At 43.2% G+C, this 23,486-nt stretch overlaps 1 protein-coding gene across 6 annotated transcripts in view; it reads right to left on the reverse strand.

Annotated features, from left to right (window-relative positions):
* GGACT (gamma-glutamylamine cyclotransferase) overlaps positions 1-23,486 on the reverse strand; it is a 45,308-nt gene that overhangs the window by 14,428 nt on the left and 7,394 nt on the right. Inside the window, exon 1 of one of the 6 annotated variants that reach the window (XM_033104118.1) lies at positions 170-192. The exons of 3 other annotated variants lie outside the window; for them this stretch is intronic. The gene's annotated coding sequence lies outside the window, so the exon portion shown is untranslated. Of the gene's footprint in view, positions 1-169; positions 193-17,352; positions 17,444-17,464; positions 19,794-23,486 lie in introns of those variants that run through there. 2 more of the 6 variants (XR_004422823.1, XR_004422822.1) reach the window with 2 other exon arrangements.

Here is a 23,486-nt window from a genome sequence, read left to right on the forward strand (position 1 = left end):
GAGCGGCTGGCGGGCGGCGTGCCAGGGAGTGCTCGGGCCGCATCCTGTGGGTGCTTTGATGCCTTCATTCTCTTGCTTGCTAGTTTCTTTATAGCAACGACAAGGGCTTCCTGCCCAGCCAACCCCACTGAATACCCCGGAAACGTTTATGCCAAAATACCTTTCTTACATGAACCCAGTAGCTCGGGTGAGATGGCGGCGCCTTTGAAATCAGATGTTAGGTCCCCACTGGAAGTCACTCCCTCACACTCGGAACCTTCCCGGGACCCTGCAAACACACAGGGGCTGCACGGTCCCTGATGCCACACTGGGTCTTCTGAATGCTCAGCAACCATTCCGTGGGCTTTTACTCTTTGGCCTTGCCAAAAATATTTGAAAAGAAAAAACTAACGCCACCCCACTTTAATGATGATTGTGTTGCCATCTTTCAAAATACAGTGACCAACAAAGGAGACACGACCATCCCCCCACACCCTCTCTGCAAGTCTGGAAACGAACAGCAGGAAAATCCCCAAACACTGAGTCAGGGAAAGGGCTCTTTGGAAACGAGAGAATGGTGAACTGGCCAGGCCTGCCTGGGCCATGGCCCCCAAAAATACCAGGCGCAGCTGGGAGCGGAGGTGCTGCCAGCGCCCACAGCTCCCAGCAGGAGTCACAGAAAGCTCAGGAGAGGCCTGGAACCGCCAGCCAGAGCAGAAGACGGTGGAGACAGTACTCGGCGCTCACCAGCAGGTCTGACAGCCAGAGAGAGGTGCCAAGAGTTATCACAAAGAGCCCACCTGGCTTGTGGGCCCACCTGTGGCTCAGGGGGCAATATGAATAAGGCTGGCTACCACGATTCAGAGCATTTACTGTGTGCCCCACGCCAGTGCTTCACTTACATTGTCAAGTTAACACTCAGCATAAAGAGAGCTCATTCCCCAGGTTCTTCCCATTTTACAGATGGGGAAACTGAGACAGATGAAGTGACTTCCACAGATGACCCAGTTAAAGGCAGCAGAGCAGATGTGTCTGCCTGCACACCTCCTTCCTGCCCTACAAAGGCTCCCCCCAAACTCTGGCAGGTGGGTGCTCCTCTCACTGCCTCCTGCCCCAAAACTACAGAACAGGAACAACTTCCGGCCACCAGAGGGCCCCAGGCAGTTGGTGGCTTGGTCCACTGCCCCACACCAGGTCCCATTTACATCCTCATCTGTGACGCACCCGTTGGCACTTACTGAGCACACATCAGTGCAGTCGGCCTGGGGAATCAGCACTCAAAAACAACCACCGTCCTGGAATTCTTAATAATTTTCTCTGAACCTGTGTAAGTGAAGTCTGATGGGCACGAGAGCATACTCATGAGCAGAGGAGGTCGGCGCAGCCGCACCGGCATACAGCATTCTCCATGCCCCAGGAGCATGGGATCCTGGGAGGCCCGAAGGGTGAGATTCAGCGAGACAAGGAGGGGGACAAGTAATTGTTACATCTGTGCCTGGGTCAGCCGGGAGAGGCCACCCTTTCCATTCCAACCAGGCCTGGGGAAGATGGGTCTCTCCAGCTGTCGTCTCCCACCCAGGGCCTGGCTGCACTGGCTGCTGACTGTGCAGAGACTTCCACAGTTGGCTACTAAAAAATGCAACAAATGATTTGCCTTGTGGAATATTTTTGCAAGCCTGCTGGAGAAGTGTGCAACTTCTTACTCGCTTGCTGGAAGTTGCTCAAAATACATTTATTCTGCCTGGAGCAAGCCAAGACCCCGCATCAAGTCTGAACCTGCAGTCCATTCTGCAGGGCACGGGAAGGGCCCTCAGGTCTGGCTGAAGGCAGGTAACTCCCACTCTACTTGGATGCCCCCAAAAGGTAATTATTTTTTATTTTTTCATTTTTTTGGTGAGAACTCGAGCACTAAGCAATGGAGGGAAAGAGAATGATGATCCATTAGTGTATTATATAAAAGGTTTGTTTTACAGAAACATTTTAAGACTACATTAACTTAAAATGGTTTCTAATTGACTATTTAGCTTTCTTAGATGAGAAATGGGGAGTTTGGGAACACAACTTAAATTTAAGTTATAAGCAGCACAGAAGAAGAATTACAAAATATTACACAAAGCCATTCCCTTCTAGCGGTTTGCTAACAAAATGCATATTCTAGAAAGCAGAGAGCATTACCTATTTGAACAACTCTTAGATAACTATTTTTGAAGTCAGACCTTACCCCAAAGTGACAAAACAGTTAAAATGCAGGTAAGCCCCTGGCTAGGCCTGGGCCCATGGCTTCCACATCTAACACATTTCAGCTTTGGAGGAACAAGCCTCCCAGAAGGAGCACTGGACCAAGGCCATGGGATCGGAGGTGACAGACAAACACTGCTGACTTCAGAGGGGCTACCTTGTCTAGGGCAAGGCAAGGCCACAGCCCAGGTGGGAGATGCTGGTGTGCTGGACTCAGCTCCCCTGACACCCAGGATCCACAGGAGAGCCAACCAGGGGCCTCCTGGGACAGAGGCAACCAGGGACAGAATGAATTACTTAGTCAGTGAGAAGACTCTGGAAGATGACTACCAAACACCACTGCTAGACGTCAAACCCAAAAGCTCCGGAATACCACCTCCACTACAAAAGGAACCCCAGCACTGCTCAGAAACTACTAGGTGGCCCCACCTGCTGGTCTGTCTAATGCTCTTAACCCAGCTCCCTTGCCAGCCCACGGCCCAATAAAACAAAATCGGGGATAATCCAAACTCCATTTCCAGGGGCTCTCGCATTCAGGACTCAATTCTTTTGGTAAAAATAACAGATTTACCTTCGAAATTACCTTTTGCCAAGAATATTAAAAAACACGTTTAAATTTTCAAAAATAGGTTGGCTATCTGGAGGTAGTCAGGCGGGAGGAATGCAAATCTAGAAAAGTTAACTGCCTCCATTAGTGCAACAAAAGCATCACCCCAACACACACACACACACACACACACACACACACACACACACACACACAACTCTATTTTTTAAGGTTTTTAAATGAAGATTTTTAAAAAATAAAACACAGAAATCAAAGTTAAGCCTGGTGAGTTCTTTGACTACCTGTCCCCATAGCATTCAAATCCTTTCAGTGCTTTTCTAATTACTCCCCAAGTAAAATTCAATTAAAATAGCTGAGAGTTAAGTAAAAACTGAATGACAAGAAGGGGAGGAAATTATGGGCATGTTTCTGAACATGCCTTTAAGTACTTGACATAAAGTGGCTCCATTTACTCACATTCCTGTGGGTCCTGAACACACAGCTGAACACTGTTTGCTCACAGCAATCAGAATTCTGAGTCCAAAACTTCTAGAAAAATAAGTTGTGTTGGGGTGACGGGGCTTCGAAGGAACTGGATACACGGAACTAACTGAATCCAATCCTTGTATACGCTACCGCCCCCCGTCCCTAACCCACTTTCAAACCTCCATTGTGGCTGGGAGCTGCTGACAGAAGCCAGGGGCTCTTTCTCAGGGTTCTCTAGTGTTTTGGGGTGCATCCCAAGACCCTAAATATTACCAAAAAGCACAGTTTGGTCTATACTTGGCTCTTAAAAAGCACTCAAAAGCCAACACATGGTCCACTCCTGGCAGAACAAAATCCGTTAAAATGTTAAAAATCCCCTTGTAATGCTTTGTGGTTATCAGAGAACAGATGCTGTTACATTCAGTTTAAACACTTTTTCAAACTTATTTCAAAAACAACAGAACGGCTTTGTTTCTCATTATGGAACATTTTTTAAGTTTACAGTGTTCTTTCAGTCATGATAAAGAGCTGGTATTAACTGTCAGTATCACAGGAGCTCCCCCAAAAGAGGAAAAAGCAATTCTCCCCCTACCCCAGAAAGTCATGCTTCACAAACCACCCAGTATCTAAGGCTTAGTAAAGTCCTAACTGAAGCCCCTTTAAAGCTCTGTAACTCTTGACTGGTCCTTTGAATGCCCCCAGCCCCAGAACCAGACCCCTTGGGCTCTGCTGTGCAGTGTAAACCTGGTGCGGACCCCACCAAGCCACACTCGCCCAAAGGAGATGACCCTTCAAAATTCATGCAAACTCAGCATTCTTTTAATATAACGATTTCAATTATTTCTGAGCTAAGGGATTTATCTGACCCCATCTTGGAGTAGAGTTCTCCCGTGAGCTGGTCCGTCTCACAGAGGGGGGCAAGACTAACACAGCCCAGGTGGACTACACATCCTCCCCAGACATCAGCACCCAGGAAGGAAAGGAGGGGTTTCCCAGACTCGCGTCTCCCTGTGGGTGTGAGAGCGGCTCTCCGGCTGCCCTGTGGGCCCTGTCCTCCTGCCTGCTCTCCCTCTGGCCTGCAGAGCTTCCCCCTTCTCCAGTGCCGGGGGCGGGGGGTACAGAATACAACCCAGCCCCACCCAGAGCTTTCAAGAAGACAGGTATAGAGACCCGTGGAAACTGGCTTGAGCCTAGTTCATTCATTTCACCTATTTCCCCAAGAAAGAGAAAGAAAATTCATTGTAGGGGGCTTTCAGTGCAGGGGATATCTGGGAAATGATACGTTCTTCCAATCTTCCAGCAGCCCTGCAAAGCAGGTGTTATTGTCCCATTTCACACATGGGAAACGGAGGCTCAAAGGAGTTATTTAACTAAAACAGCACAGCTATTAAAAATGGCATAGCCTGGATTTAAAGTTAAAGCTTAAACTGAAACCCATGCACCTTCCCCCAACGCACATTGCAGTCAACAAGGAGGAAAACACAGCAGGTTCTTGGTGGTAGAAAAGACTGAAGCTCTCACTGGTTTTCGTAGCAAATTACCAGTGTGCAATGTGAAATTACTGTTGCTATTCCCTGCCTGTCACGCCTGTGGGAGGGGTTGGGTTTTAAGGCCTTCTCTTTTCAACTCTCACAAGCAAAGCCAGATTTAAAGTTTTTGTAAAGCAAAAAGCAACCCACCAGTCACCAAGTTTCTGTTTCTATCATCTGCCAAGTGTTCAGTACTTTCAGGCTAGTTGAAAGGTCATTCACCCATTCAGTATTTTTTTTGAGCATCTCTGATGGGCCAGGTATCATGCTAAGTGCCAAGGACATGAAGAGACACAAAACAACAGTCCTTGTTCTTAAGGAGCTGCTACAGTCTAATTGGAGACAGCTGCATGACGAGATGCTTGCAACACGGGGGGGGGGGGTGCCAATGAGCCATGCATGGGGAAGCAGGGCGCCCTATGTCCTGAAGGAGAGCACTACCTGAGCAGCAGGGTCTTCGAGAAGAAACAGGAAACAGGCGGGCACAAGTCAGGGGACGGTCAGGGGAGAAGAGGGCTGTCTGAGCAAAGGCCTGGGCATGCCTAGGGGGGTGGGGGGGAGGGCAAACGAGGGAGGCGGGCTCAGGCCACCAGGGACTCTGGATTTCAGCTCTGTGTGATGGGGCTTCAGGGGTGGGTATTGAGTAAGGCTGAGAAGTGACACGGTAAGATCTGTGTTTCTAAAAATGACCTAGTGCAACCTCAGTGAAGACCTTTCCACAGCATCCCTGAAAGCTGAGCCCACGTATGTATACCCAATGACTCCAGGCAGATGCGCCACAGAAGCATGAACACAGGTTCACCAAAAAGACATGTATAAGAATATTTCCATCAGCACCACATGCAATAGCCGCAAACTAGATCCTACCCAAATGTCCATCAACAGTAAAATGGGCTAATAAACTGTGGTATATACACCGTGGAAAACTCTACAGCAAGGAGAACGAGTGGACAAACTACAGGTAACACCACAGATGAATCTCACAAGCAATGCTGAGTGAAAGAAGTCAGACAAAAACAGCACGTATTATATGATTGTATTTGTATGAAAGTAAATAACAGCCAAACTAATCTCTGCTGCTAGATGTCAGGATGTGGGTGCCCCTGGGAGGACAGCAATGGCTGGAAAGGACATGATGGCACCTAATCTATGTGCTGGTTACATGGCTGTGTTCCTATTATGAAAATCCATCAAACTGTATGATTTCTACACTTTTCTGATATATCTTATACTTTCATAAAATGTACATTAAATTTTAAAAAATATATGTAGTAACAGAGTAGAGAACACCTTTGGGAAAACAAGGCTTACAAACATGGAAACCACCATGAACAAGAGAAAAACACACAATTAAGTGCTACCTATAATTCAGTGAAATTCAGAGGTGAGGGAGAACAAAGCTTCATAAAAATGGCCTGGCCTGAGCTGGACAGAGAAGCAGGATTGTCCCCTGGCTTTGAGATGGGAAGTGGCCAACCCTCTGTGATGCCCTCACCCAGCGCTGCCGAGGGCACGAGTCCTAAGGCACATTCCCCAGGGCTACAGGAGGCTCCGCGTCACAACAGTCATTCTCAGATGGAAGACCCTTCTACTGAAGAAAGAGTTAAATGATGCCAGCTGGAAGCAAAGAGAGAAACTCAGAATGTGGAGCTTTCTATGGGAGAAATTATTCCTGGTAAAGTGACGGTGATTTCCCTTAGGTTAAGAGATCTAAGACATCCAACCGCCCCGGCTAATATGAAGACCTTGTCTGGATTCTGACTTGAACATATCAACTGTAAAATGACATTTCTGAGACAATCAGGAAAATCTTATAGGTATATCTAGATAAAAGATGATATCACGGAATCATGGTTAACTTTTTGGGGGGCATGGATAATAGCCCCCCATGGATTATAATTCTATAAGAAAATACTCTTATTTGTTAGAGATGCTTATGGAAGTATCTAGGGTTCATGAAATAGGTCTGAAAAATTTAAATACTTCAATAAATCAAAAAAATTAACGAGGCGTGTGTGGCAAAACCTTAATAGTTATTGAATCTGGGTGATAGATGGGAATCATTGAACTATTCTCTCTACTTTTTAGATCCTGCCACCCCTACCAAAAATGTAACAAGAGACTAAGGTCATTATATAATGATAAAGGGTTCAATTTATCAAGAAAATATAGTAATTGTAAATATATACGCATCCAACCTCGGAGCACATAGATACATTAAGCAAATGCTAACAGATCTGAATGGGGAAACAGACGACAATACGATAATTCCTGGTGACTTCAATACCCCACTTTCATCAATGGATACATCATGAAGACAGAAAATCAATAAGGAAACATTGGACTTGGACCATACTTTAGACCAAATGAACCTAACAGCCATATATAGAACATTCCAACCAATAGCAGGAGAAAACATATTCTTCTCAAGTGTACATGGAGCTTTCTTCAGGACAGATTGTATGTTAGGTCACAAAAAAAGTCTTAGCAAATTTAAGAAGACTGAAATGATACCAAGTGACTATTCTGACCACAATTGTATGATACTAGAAATCAATGATGAGGAAAGCTGGAAAATTTATAAATATGTGGAAATTAAACAACACACTCCTGAATAACCAATTATCCAAAGAAGAAATCAAAAGAGAAATTAAAAAAACATCTCCAAACAAGTGAAATGGAAATGCAACATACCAAAACCTAGGGGACAGTGCAAAAGCAGTTTTAAGGGGGAAGTTTATAGCAATGAATGCCTATATTAAGATAAAAGAAAGACCTCAAATAAATAACTAATTCTATATCTCAAGCAACTAGAAAAAGAACAATTTAAGCCTAAAGTCAGCAGAAGGAAGGATATAACAAAGATCTGGCCATAAATAGAGACCAGAGAAAAACAGGAAAGATCAACAAAACTAAGAGGTGGTTTTTGAGAAGGTAAAATTGACCAAACCTTTAGCTAGACTAAGAAAAAAAGAGAGAAGGCTCAAGCAGATAAAATCAGAGATGAAAGAGGTGATATTACAACTGATACCACAGAAATACACAGGATCATAAGAAACTACTATGAATAATTATATGCCAACAAATTGGATAACCTAGAAGAAATAGATAAGTCTCTAGAAACATACACTTCACCAAGACACAGAATCAGGAAATTGAAAATATGAACAGATCAATAATGAATAAGGAGATTGAATCAGTAATCAAAAACCTCCCAACAAAGTCCGGGACCATATGGTTTCACTGATGATTTTTACGAAACATTTAAAGAAGAATTAATGCCAACCTTTGCAAACTCATCCAAAAAATCAAAGAGGCAGGAACCCTCCCAAACTCCTTTTACAAGGCCAGCATGACCCTGATACAAAAGCCAGAAAGCAACACGACAAACAAACAAACTACAGAGCAGTATCTCCGATGAATACAGATGCAAAAATTCTCAACAAATATTAGCAAACCCAATTCAACAGCACATTAAAAGGATCATACACCATAAGCAAGTGGGATTTTTCCCTGGGATGCAAGAATGGTTCAATATACAGAAACCTAGAAATGTGATACACCACTCTTCTTCAACATGGAAGTCCTGGCCAGACCAATCAGACAAGATAAATAAAAGGCATCCATATTGGAAAGGAAGAAGTAAAACTGTCTTTGTTTGCAGGCTCTATGGCTTATATACAGATAATCCTAAAGACTCCTCCAAAAAACTGTTAGAACTAATCAACGAATTCATTTAAGTTGCAGTACATAAAAATCAACACACAGAAATCAGCTGCATTTGTATACAATAAAGACAAAATATCTGAAAAAGAAATTAAGAAAACAATCCCATTCACAAAAGAGCCAAAAACAATAAAATACTTAGGAATAAATTGAAGGAGATGAAAGATCTGTATATTTAAAACTATAAGATTTTGATGAACGAAACTGAAGACACAAATGGAAGGATATCCCATGTTCATGTAGCAGAAGAATTAGTAATGTTCAATGTCCACACTACCTAACGATCCTCCTGTTACGACTCACGTCTCTGCCATCATCACCTGATCCCATTAGATGGTTATAGCTCACCTGGGGGGCGGGGGGGAGGACTTGTTACAGACATTTCCATTTGTTTCTCACAATCTACCTTTTGTTTTCCTAGCCTCTTGCCCATGTGTGTGTGTGTGTGTGTGTGTGTGTGTGTGTGTGTGTGTGTGTATTCCTGGCACAGTGGGATAGTGGGATTATTCTCTAAGGAATCAGGACATGTGACCTAGTAAGCCTGCTATACGTGTGGGAAAAAGCTTTCACACCCAGAATGTCTCCAACAGTCCAGGCTGCTCCCTTCCCCCACCCCTCCGGGGCTCGGGATGGCGGGGCGTCATTTCATCATCAGCACACGCTCCACCCCAGACCACCCCACCATCACGCACTGTCTTACCGACCTAGTCCCTAGAAACACCTCTTTTCTGCCTGACTTTTGACTGAACTCATAGGTAAGCTCTTGGCTACAGTCACCTATGTCTCATTAAACATGAATATTCCTGGGACATTTTTAACCTTTCAGTTTCAGTATTTCAAGTTATATTTCTCTTATTAACTTACCATTAATTTTCTAAACTTCCTTGACCTCCGTTTTATATCACCTTCCTTTTGGTTCTTATTTTCTGGTATAAACGAATTTTCCATATTAGTTACTAACTGGCCCAGATTGCTGCTTATTCTTGACTGCTAGTGCGACCCACCTCTTGTCTCATTACTCCCATTTCTGACCCATTTTAGAGATTGTCTTGCCACTGAGGGATCTTCTGAGACATCAGGCCTATCTCTGGTGATATGAACACCCAAACGATGTGATTTTGAAATGTGCAAGTGGTCCTCTTTCGCTATCTTCCGAAAAAAAGTGAATTTGTTCAGCAAACATTCCCTGGCTTCGAAGAGCTCGGTGGTGGTGCTGCGCAGAGATGCTCTTCACACCTGTACCCAGGGCCCTCGCTGGGCAGAACGGCTGTCCAAAGGGAACTGGCTTCAGGATCAGACAGATGCTGCTAAATGACCGAACCCCTGAGCCTCAGTGTCCTTCTCTGTCCAGTCGTACAACACTTCACAGAGGTAGGGTGTGCAAATCCTGAGATAGCACAGGTAAAGTGCCCCGCATGCAGCCGAGAGCGTGGAGGTACCCAACAAATGGCAGTTTGTATAATACGAATCCGTTTGGGAGGCTATACCAACAAGTTACAAGTTGTGACTTGTAACAACAAATATTATTTCTAGAGGGTGAGAAGTCCAAGGTAAAGGCACTGGCAGATTCAGTGTTTAGTGAGGGCCCACCTTCTGTTTCCCAGACAGCGACTTCTCGCTGCGTCCTCACACAGCAGAAGGGGTGAGGGAGCTCTCTGGGGTCTCTTTATAAGGCACGAACCCCATACATGAGGGCTCCACCCTCAGGACCTAATCACGCCCAAAGGCTAGGATTTCAACATATCAATCTTGGGACACAAATATTCAGACCACAGCAGAGTTATTTTGAATGAAATAAACAATAAATAGAGAGATTACTAAATTTGCTCAAAAGATCACTCTCCAGTCTCCCTGCTCTGAGAAGATACCGGAAACTGAGCTTTATTGCCTGGGGGCTTCTTCTAGGTTATGTGCAGTTGTGGGATTCAAAAGGAAACTCCCATCTTGTCTACCTCACAGGCTCTGCTGCAAGGCTCAAAGTACTGGAAATACATGGAAGGACTGTGAAATTTTATTTTCTCAGATGACAAGCCTCTGCCCACTTCCTGTGTGGTCCTCCAGTATCACACATTTGACAGCAAAAGCTCTAGATATTCTACACAACTACGCTCAGTGGAGTGTAACATCGTGATTTCCGTTCTCATACATGCAGTTTGGTTTTGCACAGAAAAGCAGTATTTTCCTTGCATAAACACCATCATCTCTAAACCTGACTAATAATCACAAGCAGCACTCATGTAGCACTTACTATAGGAACCAGGTATACTTCTAAGCACTTTACGTATCTGAGCTGATTTAATACTCACAGCAACCTTTATTTCCATTTTACCTGTGAGGAAACTGAGACAGAGTAGGTAAAAAGTTAACTTGCCCCAAATCAAACAGCTACTAAGTAGCAGAGCCGTTCTGACGACTCTTAACAACCCAGAAAAATGCGCTGCCATTCCCTGCCCCGGCTCCATCACCACTGAAATATAAAACAAAGTCACAGGGTTATTCATCTTGAACTGCAATGAAACCTTTGCATAATCCTACTTAGATAAATCATATGTTCACATCTATTATAAGCTGAATTGTGTTCCACCCCAAAATTCATCTGTTGAAGTCCTAGCCTCTAGCACCTCATGATGTGACTGTATTTGGAGACTTGGTTGTTAAAGATGTGATTAAAACAATGGCATCGGCACACAGTGTGATTTATGGATGATGTGATTCAGAATTGCACAACTGAAATCTATGTAATTCTACTAACAATTGTCACCCCAATAAATTAAAAAAAAAAAAAAAAAAAAAAAAAAAAACAATGGCATCGGGTGGGCCTCCTAAGAGGAGGAGATTTGGACACCAACATGCATGGCCGTAGAGGAAACCATGAGAAGGCACAGGGAGGTTCCCCCACACCCAGTTCCTTTATTTTCACTACTTCACATTTTCAGCAAACAAATCAACCTGCAAACAGGGTTTATTTCACACTAATTTCACATTAATGTATTATCTGGATTTTTTTGGCCAAAAAAACAGGGAATTCTCTTTAAATAATCATCTCTTCATTTCATGACCAGTCCATGGGGAAATGATAGAATAGCAAGTTTTAGGACATGCAGGGGACATATCACCAACCAGTCTCTAAGCCGGGGAAAGAGGCCTCAGGAGAAACTAACTCTGACACACTCCGATCTTGGACTTGTTGGCCTCCAGAACTGTGAGGAATAAGTTTCTGCTGCCCATGCTACGCTGTCCGTGGGGCTTTGTTATGGCAGCCCAAGCAGCCTTCGGCAACGTCAGTACAAAACCCTGCCAGGCACCGCAGCCGCCTGCCTTCCATTCTCTATGCGGCGATCTGACTTTTCTCTCAGCCTTGGCCAAGTACACTGAAGCCTGGGAGCCTCTCGGCACCTTCCCGGATGTGCTGGGGCCTCACATCCAGGCTTGCTCAAGCTGTACTCCCTGCTTTCTTCTCCAAGCCAGTACGTCCCCCAACGCTCCTTAACTAGCATCGCTCCTGAGGCTGCCTGCTCAAGGCGGCCCTGTGTCACCCTCCTTTCTGTGGCCTCCGCCCATATCCACCTCTAAACAGTTATAATCCCAATCAGGACTCTCCCTTCCAGGACACCACCTCCCCTCACACACACACACCTTCACCCCTAAGCTACCCTGGGCTTCCTGAGGCTGAGCTCCACACCCTGCACGTCCATCACCTCCCAGCGACGGTCGGGATGCCATGTCCTGTCCAGCTGCTTGGACTCCAGCAGCCTGGCTGCACTCCTGTCCTGTGGTAATTGCAGCCTGAGCCCTACCGACATGGTCAGCGGCTGCTCCCCGAGCTCGCCCCACTTCCCCCTAATCCCAATCCTACTGCTACCTGGAATACTGAATTTACACTTTCCTTCCCATCCTTAAAATCCCAGCTCAGGTCCTGCCTCTGTCCCTCAGACTTCTCTGATTGTTTGCATCTTAGTGCATTGGTAACATTCTGTCCTACGTTCTGCTTTCTACTAAATTTCTGAAGGATAGGTGACACATTTTAACTTGCTCCCTGTAATGCAAAATGGATGGAGAAAACGAACTCATTCACTTGTTTGGTCATGGGAATCCTCCATTAGCCAATTTCTTTTCTCTATTTTGATCACAAAGAAATAAATGACAACAAAACAACTTCCACATAGGTATTTACATATAAAACGGCCTCCTCCAACATATATAATAGGAGCTCCCAGGGAGCATTAGCACAGTGTAGACATACACGTGCTGTGCGCCTACTGCACGCAAAGAACACAGAGAGGATGCTGCCCCAAGAAGCAGACAATCAGCAGCCCGAGCGTGGACCACCCAGTGCATGCTGAGGCCGGCAGGACACAGACACCAGCTGTGCCGTCAAGCTCAGTCTAGAAGGAAGGTGGGGCACGATCAGAGAACTCAACAGTCGGAAATGATGTGAAAATGGAGTTGTAAACAAGGTATCCTGATTGCTATGGGCTGAACTGTGTCTCCTACCCCCAAATTCACATGTTGAAGCCCTAACCCCCCAGCGCCTCAGACAGAATGTGACTGTATTTGGAGATAGGCCCTTTAATGAGGTCTTAAGTTAAAATGAGGTCCTAAGGGGGAGCCGAATCCAATCTGACTGGTGTCCTTACAAGAGGACATTTGGACAAAGACACCAAGGGTGCACGCGCACGGAGAAAAGGCCGTATGAGACCACAGAGAAGGCAGCCGTCTGCAAGCCCTGGAGAGGCCTCAGGAGAAACCTGCTGACACCTTGATCTGGACTTCTGGCCTCCAGAACTGGGAGAGAAAAACCTCTGTTGTTTAAGCACCCAGTCTGAGGTACTGCAATGGCAACCCTGGCAAACTGCTATGATACAACTAATATTAATAATATGAGCTGTGATACAATGTGGATGAACCCAGAAAACATCCCAGTGAAAAGAAGCCAGACACAAAGGTCATGTTTGATTCCACTGATACGAATTGCCCCGAGTTGGTAAAAGCACAGGAATGAGGAGCAAAGATGGGGGAGTGGCAGCTTAATGTGCGTATGTTACGGTGTACAATGTGATGATTTCATATATTTATATATTGTTAAATAATTACCACATCACGTTACACATCCATCACCTCACAGTTACTGTGTGTGTGTGTGTACTTAAGATGTACTTTTAGCAAATTTTAAGAATACAATACAGTGTTTTTAACTATAGTCACCATCTGTACATTAGATCCCCAAAACTTACTTATTTTATAACGGACACCTTGTACCCTTTGACCAACATCTCCCGTTTCCCCCACTTCCTGGCAATCACCATTCTACCTCTGCTTTCATAAGTTTGACTTTTTTAGATTCCACATGTAAGTATATTATATGGAACAGTAAGTTCTCACTCAGCATTGTCCATAGGTCGAACCTGCAACATAAAGCGAAATAATGTATAATGAAATCAATTTTACCATAGGCTAACTGATCTAAACGAGAGTTAAATTAAGTTCCTATGATCATAAAAACATCACCAAACTTACAATGACCCAAACACTTCTAATATTAAACACTGAAATAAATGTGAGCTGTACGCACATTTAAGAATAAACAAGTAAGAGAATTATTTTCCAACCCACTGATTCCAGCTTAGAGTCAAGTGGCCAGAGCCCCTCCCAGCAGCTCGGGGCACAAAGCAGGACCCCACCCTGGACAGGACGCCCTTCTATCACCGGGCACACTCACACACACCCACACTCACTCAGGCTGGGACCACTCAGACATGCCAGTTCATCTACTGTGTACATTTTTGGGATGTGGGAGGAAATCAGTCCTCAGAGAAAACCCACGCAGACACGGGGAGAACGTGCAAAGTCCACACAGACAGTGGCCCTGGCCAGGAATTGACTTTTTTTTTTTTTTCCTCATCAACTTATAGCAAAATAGCATTGAATGAAAGGACATTATTCGAGGACCTGCTGTACTAGTCTTTCTGTGTCTGGCTTACTTCCTTTAGCATAACATCCTCCAGTTCATCCATGTCATTTCAAATGGCAGGATTTCCTTCTGGTTTTTTATGGCCGAATAGAATTTGTGTGTGCATGTGTGTGTGTATCCTTTGTATTATATATAAAATTCCACTGTTTTACATATATATAATAATGACCAGCACTTGTGAAATATCATATATAGAGAAAAAGTATTATATATAAGTATATATATTATATATATAATGAATAGTATACACACACACATTTTCTTTATCCATTCATCTGTTGACAGACACTTAGGTTATTTCCATATCATGCCTGTTGTGAATAAGGCTTTTCGGTCTTATACTGATGCCATTGAAGAATTATTAACTTTTGAAGTAAAGAGGATTCATTATGCTTTGTAGACAGTAAAAACAGGGAAGGTACTCTAATTCATTTTCACAAGATTTTCTAGAAAACATTTTTGCTTAACCTTCATCTATATGGAAAGTTCACTTAACCAGAAAAGTGAATTTTCCAAATATTAGAGATTTAACATGTGTTACAAACCTGCATAAGCTTCCAGTGTCCCAGATATACAAAAAGGAAGGAATGCATAAAAATAAAGATAATACAAAAAACATCTTAGGAGAACTAAAAAGTAGCCCTTTCCATGTTTAGTGCATATTAGCCTTTTAAATTTCCCCATTATTTTATGTAACTATGAGACTGTTCTCGAAACAATACTGCTGAATGCAAATTTTCTAGAATTATGTTTTCACTCTTTCATGATTCAAGGTCAGCCTAATTATAAATATTAAGCAACAAGAATAACCATTTCAAACACGTGTAAATAAATTACATTGTTACATCTCAACACCTGGGGTCACCAGGATAACACAGGACAGGGCTACAGCAGCTCCATGCTGAGCTCCATCCCTGACTTGGTGGCAGGCAGGCCTAGGGGGAGAAGGACCCAGAGGCCCAGGTCACACCTTCCAGAAGCATGACTTCATGACATCCCTAGGCATTTGCTATTCCCAGGAATCACACAGGTTTAAAGGATGGTTTTTATGTGTTTTTAATTTTGAACAAAATGATGTAAGGAAAAGATTGGAGTGAAATAAACGTGAAATACTTTTCCTCTCTCTAGACTATTTCACAAGAGTGGGCCTAGACACCTCCTCCTCCCCAGTCACGTGACTGCCCCCCACCCCGCACATCTACTCTCAAAATTCAGTTAATCCTATTTTGATTAGCTTGCTAAGGACACCCCTGAAATTAAAAATCCAAACTCTCTGTGAAAACATCATTCTTTAATTTGTGTTCAAGTTGGACTTCAAAAAAAGGGGAGATTTCAGGAAGGAAAACAAAATCCTTCAGACATCGTGAGTAAAGACCTTAGTGCTGACTTGCAAAAGGCACTGGACAGAACTGTAAAGCCTGGTCCAGTTCAGCCACCCTGACGATCTGAACAACTTTCACTCACACATATACTGACAGTCTAGCCAGTGTAGTACTTTTAAGATAAAACTGAAAAAATTACTGCCCCGATATTTCACAACTTGAAAAGGTGTTTTAAAATGAGGTAACTACCTAATAGCTCTCACTTGTTTTCCAGCAGCAAATGGACCTTGTAAAACCCTTCTGCAAAAGCTGGTTTCTAGCCAGTGAAGTCCACGAACCGATTTGCTTAACAATAAGTAGTAAGAATGCAGTGGGCGTCTCATAAGATAATTGTGATGACGAGGTCCACTATGGCTAGCTGCACGTATAAACCTGGCAGGCATTTAAACCACCTGGTGCCCTTTGCCCCGTTCCTGCCCTGACCACTTCTGGGCCATTTCACATTGATACTGAGGCCTCTTCCTTCTGTCTCTTTTAATTATATCTTGGATGACCATCTCCCAATGGTCTCACTGCCTCTAGGCTTGCCCTCACCCACAGATGCCTGCAGACCATGGCCCTCCCCGTCCTGGGGCTCTGGTGGGCAGCCTCTCAGATGGTCTGACGATCCTGTCCCCTGGCATTTGTGTTCTTGTGTGATTCCTGTCCCTTGTGCAAGGCTAGGTTTAGGACTTGCTTCAAACCAATAGAATACAGAGGAACTGACAGGATGTTACTTCCCGTTAGGTTACAAAAAGGACTGTGGCTTTCATCTTGGGGTTCTCCAGCGCTCTCCCTCCCTCAGATCCCTCGTTCTCAGGAAAGCCAGTTGCCGTGTTGTGAGCCTCTTGAAGGAGAAACCCACGTGCAGAGGAAATGAGGTCTCAGCAGAGAGCCAGAAAGGACCCAGGCCTGCTGGCTGTGCTGTGAGTGAGCTCAGAGCCTCCTCAGGTCATCCTGGAGACGACCACGGTCCCAGCCAACGCTCGGACTGCAGCCTTGTGAAAGACCCCAAGCCAGAGCCACTCATCGAAGCAGCTCTCAGATTCTCACCCATCGAAACTGTGGGATAATGTGTGTTTGCGGCCACAATGTTGGGGGTAATCTGGGAAACAAATGCATAAGGGTGAAGTCTAAGCCTCTTCATGCTGCTCACAAGCCGGTCACCGCCCAGCCCTCCTCCGCCTCCCACCACCTCGAGGCAGCACACGGTGGTGTGATCTGTTGCCCTCTTTCTCACAAGGTTGCCAGTGCCTTTAAGCCCTGTCCTCTTTATTCCTCAACATGTTGCCTGGCAAAGTCCTCCTCATCCTTGTAGGTTTCCAGGTCATTTCAAACATCGTCTTCCCAGTGTAATCCCCTTGTGGGCAGAATTGGTCCCGCCACCATGTTCCATAACATGGAAGCCATCTGCTCCTGCCTCTAGCTGCTGAGGTCTCTGCTTCCCGTTTGCTGAGGTGGCCCAGGCACCAGCATCGGAGCTCCTCAACTTTCGGCCCGAGGACCCGGCACGTGGCAGGTGTCCAGTAGATGTCTGCTCAGAGAGTCAACATTCTGGGAGTTGCCGACCTGATGCCCTTCCTTCCCACATGGTCATGTCTATTTCCTGCCAAGACATCATTACAACGCTTACCATTAACATAGGTTTCTTTTTACTATTTTCTCTCAAACCTCTTTCAAGGTTTTTCACTGCTCCTTACAATGTTCTTTATAGCAAAAGGACCCATTGCACTTGGTTGTTATGTCCTTTAGTTTCTTCAATCTGGAACAATTCCTCAGTCTTTCTTTGACTTTCATGATCTTTTAAAGATTTCAGGCCGTTTATTTTGCTGAATGTCCCTCAGTTTGTTTTTTTTCTGATGTTGCCTTGTGATTAGATTCAGGTCATGCATCTGTAGCAGGACTCTTGGAAATGTTCTGTTCTTCTCATTGCCTCCTATCAAATAGCACAGGATCTCAATCTGTCCCCCGTTTCACCCTGATCACTTGATAAAGGTCGTGACCAGCCAGGCTTCTCCACAGTGAAGTTATTCTTTCCCCCTTTATAGTTGGTATTTCCTAAGAAGGTACTTGGAAGCTATGTAAATATCTCAGTCACCACCAAACTTGCCACTTGTTCATTTATCTATTTGTGTCTGTGCAGACTTATGGTTTCTATTTTATTCAGTGAGCTATCATCCAATGTGATCATTTATTTTGATGTTCAAATTGTCTTCGATTTGGATAGACAGACTAATTCCAGCGAGCTTCTCTGTCCCCTTGACCTGTCCGCATCACTCTTTGGGCACTTCTTTACTTTCTAGCACAAGATATTCCAGGCTCATCTTGGGCTTCCCTTGTCCCAGGCCTGGAACCAGCCATTTATCCAAGAAACCCTGGTTTCCATTTTGTGGAAAATGTTATTTAGAAGCCAGTCTGCTGTGAGGTGTGCTTATTGCTCTTGGGTGTTATCTGCCCACAGGCTCCCTCAGAGGAATAGAAACAACAGGTCCTTGAATAATATCATTTTGTTATAATGTTGAGGAAATGCTATGAGAACTTAACTCTTGTTTATATCAATTAAACAAAACAGGTTTCATGATACGTCATTTCACTTGAAGTCGCAGAAACTACCAATGATGTTAACTGAGGACATACTGTACACGTATATCCATATATACATACACACATGTACACGTACAGACATGCACATTTACATCTATATTTATTGAAAACCATGAGTTCACACCAGCACATCTAACCCAATCCACAGCACAGGGTTGATCCTAGTTTTCTACATTTCTGTATTTGTAACTCCCTGCTCCAGCAGTGGGAAACCTGATCTTTAGTAGTTACAAATTTGATCAATCCTTCCCTATGTAACTAATTTCCGATCTCAGCCCCCACCATCTCCCCTCAATGTAAGCCCTCCTCTCCCTGCTCAGGCTCTGACACTCCACGTCAGGACGACCCTCCCAGAGGATGGCCTTCTTATCTCCCTCAGGCTGGGACTCCCCACACCAGATTCAAGGGGTGGAGATCGTGACTTCATCTCTTTATGGGAGAAGCTACAAAGTTGCACTGCAGAGGAGCATGCATGGGGGGTGGGGGTGGGAAGAATTTGTGGCCATTTGTGTAATTGAGCACACCAGGTTCCTTTGTGTCACTGCTAGCACGTGGCTTCCATTCTTAAGGTCCCCTCATTAGAGAAAACGGTTGGCAGAGCACTAGCCATAATGTCTGCCTGCAAAGGAACAAGGGCCCTACACTTCCAGCTGAGTCAGGTTCCTTCCTTTGCAAAACTTCCCAGAAGCCCACACATTACTCTCCTTTACCATAACTTGAAGCACGTAGTCACTCTGATTAAAACTGGGCATCAGTAACTGAGGATGAAGGAGAGAATGGATATTTGGTGGTGACTACAATTTTTGCCACTCCCACTTTTTATATTTACTGACCAACATCCTGTTTTCGGAGGTTACTGAAGACCTCAAATGAATCTCCTGAAGTATTCTTGACCTTCGCCTATCTCTAGGTTTATAAAGTCCCAAGGTAAATCATCCTAAGTGCACAGGAACTCTTAGAGAACCTTCTGTGGCTGCACAGATGACACATCACTACTGTTTTGTTCATCTAAAAATCTCACGTGGGAGAAAATGTTGCAATGGGCCTCTCCAAGAGCTTGCTGGAAGCAGATCAAAACACCAAACACCACAGCATTCAAGAGAAGTGGGGACAAAGAGCAGTGAAAATGGGCAAACCTCTCTGCCAAGCCAAAGAAAAAGGGAGAAGGAAAAAGGGGATATAATAACACAATGGGAGATAACCTCAGAATTGGGGTGGTGGTGCAGGATGGAAGGGGGATTGGCACGTGGGAACCACTCTTTGGGAAGTCCCAGAAACTTATTTTGCAGAATCACCCAGAATGTAAGTCTTGATATCTTTCAGGTGAATTCATCTGAATCGATGCTATTTCTCTGCAAGGAAAACCCAAAGGACTATTATTTAATGGCAAGTCACTACAGAAGTTTTCTATTTATAAATTATTATAGCAGTGTAATTTTTGATGTTGTTCTAATATCCTTCAGATCATAGATGTATGGTGTTATTCCTGGAAGCAGGAAAAAGCATGGTGTAGAAGAAAACATACTTTAGAACTAGATGTATTTCACTACATAGTCAGGTAAAACCCTGCCACCTTTTAGCTGTGTGACCTTGGCCAAGGTGTCTCAACTCTCCGAACCTCAATTACCACCTAAAAAAAAACGAGGGGAATAATGCCACATCAATGACTGATGTATGAGGATTATATGAGATAAGCATATAAAACTTCTGGCATACGGTGATTTTAGTAAGTATCAGCCCGCCTTCTGAGCTAAGGGTAAGTCACAGAATTATTAGAAGGACTGAACGACAGAATGGACCACAGATATGTAAGTGCCTGGCATATAGCTTGTGTCCCATAAATACTAGTTCCTTTTAAACTTACTCATGCATACAAAAAGCCATAGCCTAGTTATCCACCGTAGTTGAATAGTGTTCTTTTATAAGGAAGTTTAACATTTTACACACAGAAAAAAACTGCATAAACCTTCTCTGCACTAGTGAACACTGTATACCAAAGGTGATACAGCACACTCATGTTCACTGCCGCGTTATGCGCCAGAACTTTACTGAGAGGTGGAAGCAATCCAAGTGTCCATCGACAGAGGAGTGGATGAACAAAGTGTGGCACCTATATACAATACTCATCCTTAAAAAGGAAGGAAATTCTGACACATGCTACAACATGGATGAGCCTTGGGGACATTATGCTCAGTGAAATAAGCTGGTCACAAAAGGACAAGTACTGTATGATTCCACTTCTATAAGGTACGTAGTCAAATTCTTAGACACAGAAAGTAGAATGGTGGTTGCCAGGGGCTGAGGGGAGGAGAAATGGGGAGTTGTTGTGTAATGGGTAAAGAGTTTCCGTTTTGCAAGATGAAGTATTAGGTTGGTGCAAAAGTAATTGCAGTTTAAAAGGTTAAAAATTGCAAAAACCGCAGTTACTTTTGCACCAATCTAACAGTTCTGGAGATCTGTTGTACAACAATGTGAATATACTTAACACTACTGAACTGCACACTTAAAAATAGTTAAGATGGTAAATTTTATGTTGTGGGTTTTTTTTTTTTTTACCACAATTAAAAGTGAGAAAATTATTTCTTTTAAATGATGTAACTTGTAAGCTGTCATAATAACGCCGGGTCATCATACTGAGTAATTATGAACTGAGCTACAGATAGAGCCATGCAGTTTGCTGCACAGACCCAAATCCATATTAAGCTTCAGGAGTAACTCTAGAGCCTGCTTTCTTGAATAAAAATCTGGGATTTTTTTAGGAGTCAGCTGCTAAAGGAAAAAGTAGAATTTGACATCTTTCATATATTTGCTATTAGCATTGGAGAATTATAAGATGTTAAAGCTGGAAGGAACTTGCAAATTACACTTCGAAGTTTAAGAAAGCGAAATTTAGACTTTAATCAAATGAAATGATTCGCCTACGATCATACAGATAGTAATTATGAGAAGGGCTAGAAAGAGAACAGGTCTCCTGGCTTCCTCTCCAACACTCGTATACAATGGACTTAGCCCTCTAGAATTCCTCACCTCTGAACTGCACTGTTCAATACGCTGCCAGCAGGGGGCAGCAGGTGTATTAGTCTGGTATTCTAAAGCCCCAGATTTAAGGCCCAACATATTGTAATACTCTCTCTTCCACCTATGCCCCCAAGATATATGTGCATATTTATAAGACTTTATTAATATCAACAAGCATAAACTTTAAATAACATCCATAACTTTTTAAACAACAAAATCTTGGGTTCAATGGAGATAACATCCTTTCTAATCCTTCAACATTTTTTTTTTCATTCCAATTCTAATTGATGTAAGGGTCAATTAATATGTTAGTTTTAAACCAAAAATGCCTTAACCACAGAAATCTATCCCATTTCTTTTCATTTTGAACCAAATTTTCCTAGTTAACCAGGTTGGTGAGGCTTCAGACCACAGCAACCTCAAGCCCCTCTGGAAATTTGTCCTCAATACTCCTTTCTAGGTCAGGCTTAGTTTTTCTTTCAAATGTCCCTATGATACAAAAGAAGGTCTGTCAATAGGTCTGTCCCTCCAGCAACTTTCCAGAAGCAAAACCAGAGAGAGTCTAGTCACAGAGTAAAACCTCTATGGACACCATTCTTCCAATTAGATGACAGTAATTTCAACTCTGTTTTTAAATGAAATACTACCAACCCGAAGCTGAAACCACAGCAGCTAATGGGTAAGACTTGAATTTAAAGACAGGCCCTCCCAGAATAACTTTGTGCACCTGACACTTTCACAGTTTCATCTAATGTAAGGGTTCAGGGACGAGAACATCAGCAGTAACATTTTGGTAATTCATCCAGGACTCAACTCCATACTTTTAAGCAACAATGACCATGGTCCCTAAATCATCCAAAGAGAGGCACATGATCTTTATTTCACAAACAGAAATTTCAAATGTTTTTTTTCTTCAACATGCTTTAATAAGGAAAAAGGTATTCAAATACAAGCTTTTATTGCTGTTTCACACACATGGGAGCAGTCCATTTTAAAACTAGAACAGTGTTCACTATAGTTAAGAGACATCAAAGAAATTATTCTCGGCTTATATACATTTGCTCTCATGTAACTAACTAGTCACCGATTACTCTAATCCAGTATAAAACTAACGGCAAAAGCAATTATGGCACTACGGTTACTAATGTTAAAACAGGAACAAGGCGTGCACAAGATACAGATAATAAATGAATTACTACAAAATGCATCATGCATTCAAATACCATTCTGTAATTCTTTGCCAAATATGATGTGTTAACTGATGAGATTTAAGAAAGACTCCAATCTATATAATATTCTGGTTTTAATGTTTTTCCAATATAGAATATTTACCATATTGAAATGTAGAATATCACCAGAAAACCAGAAATATTTATTTATAACAGGTATATAAAATAAATTTGATTCAGTAATTTATTCAAGAATTAAAAACAATTTTTTATAGTACCCAAAAAACTGAAATCAGATCATTAAAATTAAAAACAACAAACCTATTAGGATAGCTCAAATGAAAAAAAAAAAAAAAAGAACCTGACAATATCAAATGCTGAGAAGGACATGGAGCAACTGGAACTCTCACACACTGGTGGTAGGCATACAAATGATGGGGAGCAGCCACTCAGGAAAACAGCTTGGCAGTGCCTTATAAAGTTAAACAGACACTTACCATATGACCCAGCCATCCCACTCCTGGGGATCTGCCTAAAAAGATGAATATTTTTGATCAAATAAAAATCTATATACAAATGTTTACAGCAGCTCTATTCATCATCACCAAAAACTGTAAAGAATCCAAATGTCCTTCAACAGTGATTGGATACATGAACTGTGGTACGTCCATGAGATGGAATACCATTCAGCAATCAGGATACACACATGGATGAATCTCAAAGACATCTGAGTGAAAGAAGCCAGTCTCAAAGGTTCTATGTGTAATTTCATTCGTGTGACATTCTGGAAAAGGCAAAACTTATAAAGATGGAGACTAGGTCAAGGGTTGTATGGGATTAGGGGGGAGGTTAGGGTTT

Source organism: Rhinolophus ferrumequinum, chromosome 4 (assembly GCF_004115265.2).
Source record: "Rhinolophus ferrumequinum isolate MPI-CBG mRhiFer1 chromosome 4, mRhiFer1_v1.p, whole genome shotgun sequence".
Classification (NCBI taxonomy): Eukaryota; Metazoa; Chordata; class Mammalia; order Chiroptera; family Rhinolophidae; genus Rhinolophus; species Rhinolophus ferrumequinum.